This window comes from Sorex fumeus, unplaced genomic scaffold, assembly GCF_029834395.1.
Source record: "Sorex fumeus unplaced genomic scaffold, SorFum_2.1 ptg000108l, whole genome shotgun sequence".
Lineage (NCBI taxonomy): Eukaryota > Metazoa > Chordata > Mammalia > Eulipotyphla > Soricidae > Sorex > Sorex fumeus.
In genome coordinates, this window is record NW_026606165.1 from 100,439 (window position 1) to 112,777 (window position 12,339).

The 12,339-nt window shown below is 56.1% G+C and overlaps 1 pseudogene; it reads left to right on the top strand.

Annotated features, from left to right (window-relative positions):
- The window catches only part of LOC130042697 (vacuolar protein sorting-associated protein 33A-like), a 43,776-nt pseudogene extending 32,131 nt beyond the window's left edge, over positions 1-11,645 (top strand).
- Positions 11,646-12,339: the final 694 nt, after the last annotated feature.

Sequence of the window (12,339 nt, forward strand, 5' to 3'; positions counted from 1 at the left end):
ATCAGTTACTAATAGGTTAGCTGAGTAAAATCAATCTCAAAAGTGTCTGTTTTCGAAGGTGCGGCCTTCGTGTGTAAGTCAGAATACTTGAAAATGTCAGGCACTGACTTTCAGCCCAAGGTTAAAGTGAGCTCGAGCCAGGACACCATCGGGGAAACCGAGGCAGGCCTTGTGAAGAGGTCCATGCGGTGTGCAGCCCCGCTGCTCAGGCCGTCCAGGGAGGCGTGAGGAATAGAGCGTTTCTGAGGGGTGCCTGGGTCCGAGGTCAGGGGGGTTTGGCCCCGGATGTTAGATTCTGTAGCACTTCAGATCTGAGTGGGGGCCAGGAAAGCTCACGGGGCTAGTGCCAGGCGCACAGCCAGCGCTCGGTTCCATCTGCGCTCCTGCCTTGTCCGGTGAGCACTGAGCCAGGAGTAGCTCCTGCTGGGATACAGTCCGAGAAGTTTCCCACAGTCTGATTCGTGTCTTTTCTTCAGAACAGGGAGCCCCAGGCCGCAAGAGGGGTAACTCCGGCGCCTTCAGGAGTGGCCCTGGCCGGGAACAGCCCTGGGGATGGAGCCCCGGTCTGAAAGGACGGGGATGCAGCTAACTGCATGGGGTCTCTCTGGGGACACAGAGCCCTGCAGCTGCTGAGTGCTGGCCGAGTCCGGACAGTGCTGTCTGTCCAGTGTGCCAAGCTGGTTATCGCAGAGTGAATTGCGATGGCGTGTGTGTGTGTGTGTGTTCATGTGTGTTAGTGTGTATGTCACTGCAGTGGTGAATGCATGGCTCAGTGACAGCGGCCACGGAAGCAGAACAGGACCACACGTGGAGGCATTTCCACATAACAAAGTGTTTCCCTGCTCTTTAATAATTATGGAGGTGTTTCCGTTTTGTTTTTTACCAGTTGTTCCGAAGGATAACTTCTTAAGTTGTTTCCTTCTGTGGGGACACTCGTAAGCAGTGCCCAAGGGACTGTGGGGCTGATCTCGGTGATTTTCTGCTCTGTGGGGCCAGTCCGTGGCCCTGGGGCCACCGGGGCTGTGCCTGGCAGCGGCTGGGGGGTGATGCCACACACACAGCCCCTCCCCAGATTCCTGCTCCGAGCTGTCACTGGCACAGGAGCACCCCGGCGAGGGGTCCCCACCTCCTGGTGCTTCTGCAAGTCTCTTGGGGGATCTGGCAGAGGTGCTGGGGTTGGGGGTGCGGAGGTGTGAGAGATGGGGCTCGAGGGGTGCCTCCGGGAGGAAGGAGTTTCGGAAACTCACAGTCTCTTCACATCACACACTTCCTGCTGATCAAACATTTAATTAAGGGAGAGGGCTGGAGTGATAGCACAGCGGGTAGGGCGTTTGCCTTGCACGCGGCTCAGCCCGGGTTCTATTCCCAGTATCCCATATGGTCCCCTGAGCACCGCCAGGAGTAATTCCTGAGTGCAGAGCCAGGAGTAATTCCTGTGCATCGCTGGGTGTAACCCCCCCCCCCCACCAAAAGAAACCGTTAAGAGAAATCTGAAAAACAAGGGGAAATTGGGCTTCCCCATAACCCCCCAGCTCTGTGCCCGTGGCTGGACCGAGGGCGATGGCAGGCCCGTGCAGGAGCTGCGTGCCGGCTGCCTGGGCCAGCGGCTGCCCCTCAGCTTTGAGCTGGAATGCGAGGTCTTGCCGACCTCGTGTATCTCAGCATGTGCTCAGGCCCCGGGTCCCACGGCCACCGTGGCGTGCTGTCTCCAGACGCTGGCGCCCGGGCTGTTCGGAGCGGCTTAGGATTTGGAAAGCATCCGAGAAGTGTTTTTCTTCCGTCGGTCCCGTTCTCTCCCCACATTTTCCAGTGCAGGAGTTCTTGTTGTTGCTTTATGATTCTCAGCACCCACCCCACAGTGCTCAGGGCCCACACGGGGCAGTGCTCAGAGGAAGACAGCTGGACTTGAGCGTGAGCTGCCCCCGATGACCCGTCTCTCTGGACCCACAGCAGGGGAGCTGATGGTGTGTAGACACGTCGGGATTTGTGTTGAAACTGGAGGAGATGTTTTTTTAAAAGGAACCAACTTGGAGCTAGAGGCAGTGCAGCAATTAGGGTGAGTTTGGTCCCCAGGACTGCATGTGGTTCCCCCAGTCACTGCCAAGAATAAGCCCAGAGCACAGAGCCAGGAATAAGCCTTGAGCACTGACAGGTGTGGCCCAAATATCAGAGAAAGGAAAAAGAAAGGAAAGAAGCCTTCGGAGCTGTCTCCCGCCGTCATGCACACTTCCATGCTGAGGTGATTCCTGGGATCTTGTTTTTCTTTTTCTTTTTCGGAGAGTATCTTGCCCGCACGGCAAAGCCTGGCAAGCTACCCGTGACATGTTCGATATGCCAAACACAGTAACAAGTCTCAAAATGGAGACGTTACTGGGCCCGCTTGAGCAAAATCGATGAACAATGGGAGGACAGTGACAGGGGTCACACTCGGCAATGCACAGGGTTTACTCCTGGCGCTGCACTCAGGAGTTACTCCTGGCGGTGCTCAGGGGGCCATATGGGATGCTGGGACTCGAACCAGGGTCTGCCCAGTGCAAGGCAAACACCCTCCCTGCTGTGCTATCACTCCAGCCCCATCCTGGGCTCCTCTTGGCTTGTTGAGATGTCGGTGTAGACTGCATGCACTTGCACACGCCAGCAGGACAGGCATTGGGCCGCCCTGGGGCATGTTTCCTCGGGTGGCCCCATCCTGAGTTCGGTTCGGGCTGGCAGTGGCAGAAGGCGGCCCACGGGCCAGGCCAGGGAAGCCGTGCGTGAAAAGCGTGAGCGTCCTGCACTTGTGCGCAGCTAGTGACTCAAAGCCCAGTGCTCTCCCCTGAAAGGAAGTCTCTGGAGTCTCACTTGGGGTGTCCCCTCCCGTGCAGGTCATGTAAAGCTGCCGCCCGAGAAATTCGCCCCGAAGAGGCAGGGTGACGGGCAGGACCTGCCCACAGAGGCCAAGAAGCTGCCGCTGAACTCAGCCGAGGAGCTCTACGCCAAAATCCGAGACCGCAACTTCAACTCCGTGGGCGCCGTGCTCAGCAAGAAGGCCAAGGTCATCTCGGCCACCTTTGAGGTGACTGGGGCCTGGGGCCAGGTGGCAGGCGGGCTGCGGGCGCCTGGGGAAAGGTGGTGCCAGGCCCTTTCCTGGTATCAGGTCCTTTGCCAGTCACCGTCCGCACTCCCTGTCCCTCCCTCCTTCCTCCCAGCCGCTGGCGGTGGCGGCATCTCCACTAGCTCCTGCATCTAGGGAATCCGGGATCAGCCCGAACAGGCTGGGACGGCGGGTGATACTGAGAGCACAGTCCCCGGCCCCCAGCTTCCTTAGCACCTCGCGCCCTCCTGCTGCTCTTTATTCCGGGTTCAGCTCACTTTTGAAACCTGAATCAGTAAAATGATAGAAGCTGAATTTTTTAACTCTGGGGAAGTTTTTAAAAATCACTTTTTCCCTTGAAGGACGGATTTCCTGATTTCATCTTTTTTAGGAGTTATCTCCACTATGTCAGTATTTGTATTTCTTTGGGGTTTTTTGTTGTTGTTGTTGTTGTTTTTTAGGGGAGGCACACCCAGAGGTGCTCAGGGTAACTCCTGGCTCTGCGCTCAGGGATCACTTCTGGTGGGCTGAGGCAACCCCATGGGATGCTGGGGATCGAAACCAGTCTGGCCGCATACAAGGCAAGCACCTCGCCACTATTCTGTCACTCTGACCCCATGGTTGTTGTATTTCTGAAGTTGCTTTTGTCTCACTTGGGTTTTGTTCCTCAATTTTTTTATTTCCTCACCGTGACTTATAAAGCTATGGATAAGAAGTGTCGGGCATTCACTGTGCCAGCTCCGAGCTCGCCGTGGTGTCCAGTTCCCTCCTTTCCCGCTGCCAGTGCTCAGGGCTGGCTCCTGGCAGGCCTCGGGGTTCTGTGGGGAGGCCGGGGACTGAGCAAGCGCCTCCCCCACTGTATAGCTTGGACCCAGGAAACGTTTTACACTTGATTTGCTGTTGTTGAGGTCTCAGGCTATACGAGCGTTAGCTTTTGTGGCTTCAAGGCAGTTTGCTGAGCTCCACATCCCTGGCAGGGACCATGCATTGTCAGGTGTGGCCTGCGTGGGCCCTGGGCTCCCTCCCTGTCCACATGGTCTCCCAGTGCTGCAGGAAGTGGCTGTTGGAGTCCCTGGACCCACCAACCTGCCTTTTCTATTTTCGTGTGGCTGTGGGATCTGGTTATAGCCTAATTCGTTTTGTGTCCGTTTCTCACACTAAAAATTAATTTGGGGGAGCCGGAGGGATAGCACAACGGGCCAGGCGCTTACCTTGCATGCAGCTGACCTGGGTTCACTCCCCAGCATTCCATGTGGTCCCGGTGCAGGCCAGGAGTGATCCTTGAGCTCCAGGCCAGGAGGAAGCCCGGGGCACTGCCTTGCACGTGATTCAAACGTGCCCTGGGCAACCCAAAGACCTAAACTCTTAGAAATGCACTCTTGGCAGCCAGGGCTGGGGCTGAGGCACAGTGTGTGTGTGTGTGTGTGTGTGTGTGTGTGTGTGTGTGGCCTTGGGTACCTTCCCAGCACTGCTGTGGCTGTGACTGGGGCACGCCGTGTGTGTGTGTGTGTGTGTGTGTGTGTGTGTGTGTGTGTGTGTGTGCGGTACCTTCCCAGCACTGCTGTGGCTGTGACTGGGGCACGCCCTGTGTGTGTGTGTGTGTGTGTGTGTGTGTGTGTGTGTGCGCGAGGCCCTGAGTGCTGTCCCCAGTTCTGTCGTGACCTTCTCCCCTCCCTCAGGAAATGCACAACGCCAAGACGGCGGGCGAGATCAAGCAGTTCGTCTCCCAGCTACCCCACATGCAGGCGGCCCGGGGCTCCCTGGCCAACCACACCTCCATCGCCGAGCTCATCCAGGACATGACGAGTGAGTGCCCTGTCCCGGGCTCAGGCTCAGGGTGTGTCACTGGCTCCCTGCTACTTCTGGGGGCCCCGGCTACTGTTTCACTTGTGCATTGTTCCCTGTGCTAGCCGCTGGGTCCTCGCAGAGATGTTCCGAGTGTGACTGTTGGGTTCTGCGGGGTCAGGTGGTGCAGCAGGGCTCTCCCAGGCTCCGGGTGGCGCCAGCACTGCTTCGCCAGACCTGGCACTACTTGCTGAGGTTGGTTTCAGTCGGATGTTGCAAGGAGCTGGAGTTGGAGCGGTACTGCAGTGCCTGGCACACAGCCGGCCCGGGTTGGATCCCGGAGTCCCATATGGTCTCCGAAGCCTGCCAGGAGTGATCCCTGAGCACCACCGGGGGTGGCCCCCAAACGAACCAAAGTAAAATGCCCTTGGGAAATTGCTTTAATTAGTGTGAAGGGGGAGCTGCTAGGGCCCAGGCCCCGGGGCTCTGTGTCTAGGCGCACCTCGGGGCACAGGCTGTCAGCCTCACTGTTCTGGAAGGTGCCTTCCCGGTGATGACTTAAACTTGGTGCTTGCTTGCTACTTTGCATGCCTCTGGGAGAAATGAGCATTTCTCCCACTTCTGAAATGCTCGTGCGTTAATTATGTTTCAGCGTCTGAAGATTTCTTTGATCAGTTAACCGTGGAGCAGGAGTTTATGTCCGGAATAGACACTGATAAGGTACGTGAACAATAAAACCGTTTTAGCCGATAGTTAACCAGATTGGCAAACAGAACTCGAGGTAGGAAAGGAATCGCTTTGATTTCCGTGTCTGGCCTAAATACCTGCCAGGGCAGAGCAAAATGTGCGGAAAGAGATTCTGCCAAGGGATAGGTTTCTGTTGACCGGGGGTGGTGTGTGTGTGTGTGTGTGTGTGTGTGTGTGTGTGTGTGTGTGTTCCATTGCGTGTGTGTGTGCATGTGTTCCATTGCTGTTCGCTGTCCTCAGAGAAACAAGACCCAGCCCTGAAGCCCAAGACTATTGAAGCCCATCACGGATAATATAAGAGCGTGGGTTATATGATCGCTTTTCCTGTCTGCCCGTCAATAAATCCCGCATTCTCACTTGCAGCAAGCAAGCGCCCAAATTCCCCACAGTCCCTGCTACTTTACTGATGCTGCTGAGGTGTCGCTGACAAGTGGGACAGTTGCACCCGCCCGCAGCCCCTGGAGCTTAGGTTGTCCAGGGAGTGTGGGCAGGAGCGTGAGCCAGTCTCCAGCCTCTCCTTGATTGGGCCTCTCAGGGGCCCGGGAACTCCCAGGCCTGCAGGCCCAGACCCGGCGCTCACGCACAAACCTGCCATGACTCTAGGTCAACAGTTATATCGAGGACTGCATCGCCCAGAAGCATCCGCTCATCAAGGTGCTCAGGCTCATTTGCCTGCAGTCGGTGTGCAACAGTGGGGTCAAGCAGAAGGTTCTGGATTATTACAAAAGAGAAATTCTCCAGGTCAGTGTTTCTAAGTGACTCATTTGCCAAGGGAGAAACTTTTTAAAAAGGCAGTTGGCCTTGCACGTGGCCCTCCTAGGCTTGATCCCCGGCACCCATGTGAGTCCCCTGGGCCCCACCAGCACTTATCCCTGAGCACAGGAAGTGGGGGGGCAAAAGCAAACAAAACAAAGGAGACATCTGGAAAATAGCACGGCAGGAGGTGTGGTTGGCCTCCTTTTCTTACTCAGTTATTTGAGTACACTGTCATCTATCTTCCTTACCTTGGGCCCATGCATTCTGGCTTTAAAGTGAAAATGTGGGGTCCAAAGAGCTCGAAAGGGGCTGCAGCAATAGCACAGTGGGTAGGGCGTTTGCCTTGCACGCAGCCGACCCTGGTTCGATTCCCAGCATCCCATATGGTTTCCCGAGCACCTCCAGGAGTGATTCCTGAGTGCAAAGCCAGGAGTAACCCCTGAGCATCGCCGGGTGTGACCCGAAAAGAAAAAAAAACAAAAACAAACCAAGAGCTAGAAAGGGGTAAGGCACTTGTCTTCCATGCTGCCAGGTATGACTCAAAAACTGTAGTATCAAAATGAGAGTGAAAATGTTCGCTCCCTCTTCGGAAGTGGGAGATCTAGCAGGCTCCCCAACTTCTCTTGCAGACATACGGCTACGAGCACATCCTGACGTTACAGAACCTGGAGAAGGCCGGGCTGCTGCGGCCCCAGCAGGGGGGCAGGAACAGCTACCCCACCATCCGGAAGACCCTGCGCCTCTGGATGGACGATGTGAATGAGCAGGTGAGCCGAATCTTCGAGCACACGCAGTCACATGCACGCCACCTAATAGGCGAGCCGAGCCTTCACGCACATGCACGTGCGCCAACATACACACAGACACGTACATAGACACACACACACATTTCCCCAGTGGTGTGGCATCCTGCTGGTGGGAAGGCGCTGCCCTTGCAGAAGCCAGGACTGAGTGGGGCTTGTTGGGGGACACTTTTTGAAGATGGGGGCTGGGGATGGGAAGCGGGGGCCCTTGTCCACTTAGGCCTCAGGGCGGGGGAGGCTGGTCTGGGCTCAAGGAAGCCTCTGGTCAGCGAAAAGGCCAGCCTCAAGTAAGAGGATTGGGGACCAACACAACTGACTCACCGTGGGCAGTTGGGGCTGCTGGACTCAGAGTCACTGTGAGAGAGGGGGGGTTTCAGACTGGGGGTCACTGTGATGCTAGGGGCTGTCACTCTCACCCTTGGGAGATTTGGGCGTGGCTGTGCCCTGGGGCCTCGGCCCCTGGAAGAATGCCTGAGAGTAGCTTGGCTGGGCTTAGAGCTCTCCACATTCCCTCCCCGCAGTGGGCCAAGTTTCCATAGGAGAAGTTTCTCACCAAATCGATGAACAGTTTTTCTTCTGTGGGGGTCGGATGCAATCTTTCCCGGGCAGATCGTTGAATGTTCAGACCCAGCGGTGCTGGGGTTTGGCCACGCCCCTGCCCTCTGCATGGGCTGCCGGGCACTGGTACCTTCCAGCACACAGGGGCACCAAGCAGCTTTCTGAGATTGGTTTGAGACAGAAGGACTCAGGGCCAGGAGAGGTGAGGGCAGAGCCATGCGTCAGCTCTGCACCACCAGGTCTGATGCATAAAGCTGTAGGGGTGGGGGTGGGGGGGGAGAGAGAGGAGAGAAGAGAGAGATTGGGAATTGGGTAGAGGGTGGAGATGGCAGGGCTCAGCGGGGTAGGCTGGAGCACACTGTGTTCCTCCCCAAAGTCAAATCCAGGACGGCAGCGTGGAGGACATTTGCCTTTAATGCGGTCAACCCAGGTTGTGATCCCTGAGTGCAGCACCAGGAGGGAGCCCTGAGCACCACAGGGTATGGCCTCCACCAAAAAAAAAGATCCCATGGCCCATTAGGCAGAGAGGAGTTGGTTGACTCCAGGTGTCCCTCTCGAATCCTCCACAGAACCCGACGGACATCTCGGCTATGCCCCCCTCAGCATGCGGCTGGCCCAGCTGCTCTCCCGGCCTGGTTGGCGCAGAATCGAGGAAGTTCTGCACGTTCTCCCGGGCCCCCACTTCGAGGAGCGCAGCCGCTGCCCACGGGCCTGCAGAAGAAACGTAGGTTTGTGAGTGATTTTGTTTTCGTGACCCGCCTTTCCCCTTGATTGAGTCTTGGCAAGACCTGAAGCCTCTAATCTTACATTCTCATTTTCTAGAAATACAATTGCCTACATTTTTCATTCAAACTCTTGAGATTCTGCAGTGTGACCTCAGGGCTGGGTGCAGGGTGTGCGGGAAATTCTGTTTCTCCCACACGCCCGTCCCAGCCTGTTTCCTACTGGTTATTTTCAGCACATGTTTATTTCTTTGCTTTGCTTTGGTTTTTGCTTGGGGCCTCACCTGGTGATGCTCAGGGATTACTCTTGGGGGTCCTCAGGGGTCCATATTTGACTCTTTGATATCAGGGAAGCACCTTCGCACTGAACTGTCTATCTGGCCCCCCGGAGTTTTTCTTTTTTAAATGTTGTATTCTTCTAAAAGGTGGTTTTTTGTTTGCAAATATGATTTTATATGTTTTCTTTACTATCTTTATGTCAGGGAGCACTTCTGAAATATTTCTCTTTCAAAGTGTCAGCTTGGCTCTTAGGGGTGCCCGGGCCAGAACTCTGGCTCTTTCTTCTGTGCGGTGAGGTTTCTCCATGCTTAGTCCCTTAAGACAATCTCTGGACCCAAAAGCATTGATTTATGTGAGTTTTCAACCAGATGCTTTTCCTATGACGTACTTTTCACTGGAAATAGGGAAAAGTGGGCATGGCTGGAGCTCTGGCAGGCCGAGTGGAAACCTCCCCCCCCCCAAAGTGGGTAACCACCACCTAGAGTGTGCGACCCTCAGCCTCAGCGAGAAAGGGAGGGAAAGGGAAAATAAATACCGGAATGAAGGGGAAGATGCAAGGGGGAAACACATCAGCTTGATAATGTCCTCTAAAAACGGCGTACCAGGGCCAGAGAGATAGTAAGGTGGGTAGGGCACTTGCCTTGCCCCTGGCAGACCCGGGTTCGTTCCCTGGCACCCCATATGGTCCTCCAAGCCCCACCTGGTGTGACCCCCAGTGCCAAGCCAGGGAGTCAGCTTGAACCCGTGCATGGCCCCAGCGCTCCTGGTGCCTGTCTGCGCCCTCTGCCATTGGAAGCTTGTGCAGGTGTGTTTGAGACGCGATCGCATTTCCCTGCGTTCTTGGGCGTGTGAGTTGATTTGTGGTACTGGTACTGCTGGTCTCAAGACTTGACCTTTCGAGAACGCAGGTGCATCACCAGATTTCCAGGCCCCCTTTCCCTCAGCATGTTGGTCTCAGCAGCACCTTAAGAGAAAGAACCTGGGGCTCGCTTGGTTTCTGGGCTGCTGTCACCCAGCTCCCCGTGGGTTTGCTCACGTCTCTGGGCTTCGGCCTGTGGAATCCAGAACTTTCCTGGGCTCCCCCGATGGTCTCTCCCCACCCGAGTCTTGGAGCAGGGAAGGGCTTGCATGCCCTTGTGTGGTGACAGGACAAGGGCCTGCCCGACCCTGTGTGGTGACAGGACTTGGGGTTCACCTTCCACGCGAGTCATTGCATGTCTGGGAGCGGCCTCTCTGCTCCTTCTGTTCCCAGTCAGCAGTGCGGAAGCTTTGAGGAAGCGGCTTGGTCACCCCAGCTGAGGGTAGGGGCTGTCTCGGTCACACCCAGGGTCGTTCCTGGCCCTGTGCGGGCGGGGTGGGGCCATCCCAACAGGCAGACCCAACACAGGTCGGAACCAAGGGCCCCACATCCCCCCGTGGATGCTGCATTCACGTCTTCTCCCCGCCCTGAGCCACGATGGCCCCCAAGTCAGCATCCCGGCGGGGGTAGCCACGGCTCTGCTCACCTGAGCTGCTCGCAGTGGCCCTCACTCCGGGTATTCTGCTCGAGGGACCCCAGAACTTGGGCACCCTGGCGTGTGCCATGTGAGCAGTTAGATTGGGCTCAAGGCGCTGGGGGGCTCCCAAAGCACCACCAGAATAATTCCTGAGTGCAGAGCCTATCCCTGGAGCCTCGCCGGGTGGGAGTTGTTAGAGGTGTCTCTGTAGTAATACGCCGTTTTTAAGCATGAATGTTTTGTTTGGGTGCTCAGGGCTGGGCAGGGCCGGGCAGGAGCCGGCTTAGCTGTCCGCAGGCAGACACAGTTCCCGCTCTGAACAGTCACCTGGGCCCCTGAGCAGTTCGAAAGAGGCCCCCTAATGCTTTCCTTCCCCTGCATCATCCTCTGTGGTCTGCTCCAATGCAGAGTTTCTGGTTCTTTTCTGAGGACTCTTTGGACATCCTGACCAGGGTGGCTTAGACTCAAGTGTGAGGCTGCACCCCAGACCTGGCGGAGCCATCCTCCGGGGTCTTTGGGGATGTTATGCTCACTCTGGGCCAGGCTCTCTGGGAGGTCTCCCTCTGCACCCCGCCCCCAGTCTGCACACCTCCACGGTGTTATCTTTTTATTGTTAATTTTTGCACCCGGAGAGGCACGGGGGTTACTCCTGGCTGTGCACTCAGGATTTACTCCTGGCGGTGCTCAGGGGACCATATGGGATGCCGGGATTTGAACCCAGGTTGGCTGCATGCAAGGCAAATGCCCTCCCCGCTGCACTATCGTTCCAGCCCCGACACTAGAAGCTTCGACCTGGGGATCCTTGTTCCTTCAGGTCTTTTGCATGGAAGGGCGGGTGTGAGTCAGTACTCAGCGGCTGTGAGCGTTGGGGGGATTCCATGTCATGTGGGGTGTCCGTGAGTTTTCCGAGGCATGTGGGGTATCCCCTGGCGGGTTCTGCAGGGCAGCTGGGGCTGGGACCCGGGTTAGGCCAGAGACGACCGGCCTCACCTCCGGTCACCTTCTCTCAGTCCTGTTTGCCGGCTTGCTCTTCTCTTCGAGCTCTTGCTAACTCTGATTTTTCCCCCTGACACATAAAAATTTCCTCTATCTGGATATTTTGAAGTTGAATGCCAGCGTGAGGCGGGTGACGGGGCTCACTGATGACAGTGAATAGATGCCGTTTGCATATGTCCTGTGCCTTCAGGCTGTATATAGTCTTGAACTGTGTCTGCAGCTCCTGAAATTTTGTTTGGAACGGAAGACTGATTTTTATGTAACTTACTGATAGAATGTCGTGCGGTGCTGCCCGAGGGGTAAGGGGTCCTCGGAGTCCTAAGGGGGGAAAATGACCCAAATTGAGGTGCTTCCTGTGTGCCAGTGTCCCATCACGCCACACCTCCCAGGGCTGGTGTTTCCCTGTCCAGAAGACGCTCGACAGACGTGAGCCAGAGCTCTAGCAGGGAGGAAGCATTTGTGCTGCGGGATGAAACAGAACTGCCTTCGGAACCCCCAGCTTTGAGTCCAGCTGACATTTTCAAGAAATACAAAACAGACTTTTTTTCCCCCATTTTTAGTACCAGAGCAGATAATCCCCTAAGGTTATTTGCTTCCCTGAGAGATACTTAGCTTACCCTTTCAAGGTTCATTTAGAGCAGATCTTGGCGGTAGATCAGAGTTGGGTGCTAACCGAGTTCAGAGTGTTTGCCTATTTGCGGCCTTCTTTGTCTCTTAAGAGGAGCCGTAGTTACAGGCCTCCAGAGAAAACAAAACACAAGCACCCGCTTCCTCCAGGCTTGGTTCCCCTGTTCTCAACCCCTGGCCACTTGTCTATGCATCATCCCCAGATCAGGCGGGGGACAGAGGCAGAGAGGTTCTGAGCAGCCTCTGCATGGTGCTCACCGAGCAGTGCTCCCCATCTTTGTGGCTTCTGTTGAGGTTCTGAAGTGAGTCATCAGGTTCTAGTGACAAATGTCTCATGTATGGCGTGACACAAAGATGGAGTTTGTGCCATCAGTCCCCGGGGTGGGAGGAGGGAGCGTCGGGTTTTGGGGGTCAGTGGCAGGAGGATGTGACCCATAGCATGTCGGCTTTATCTCGGGTGGGGGAAAATGGATCGTTCGGGGAGGAGTGTGCTTGGA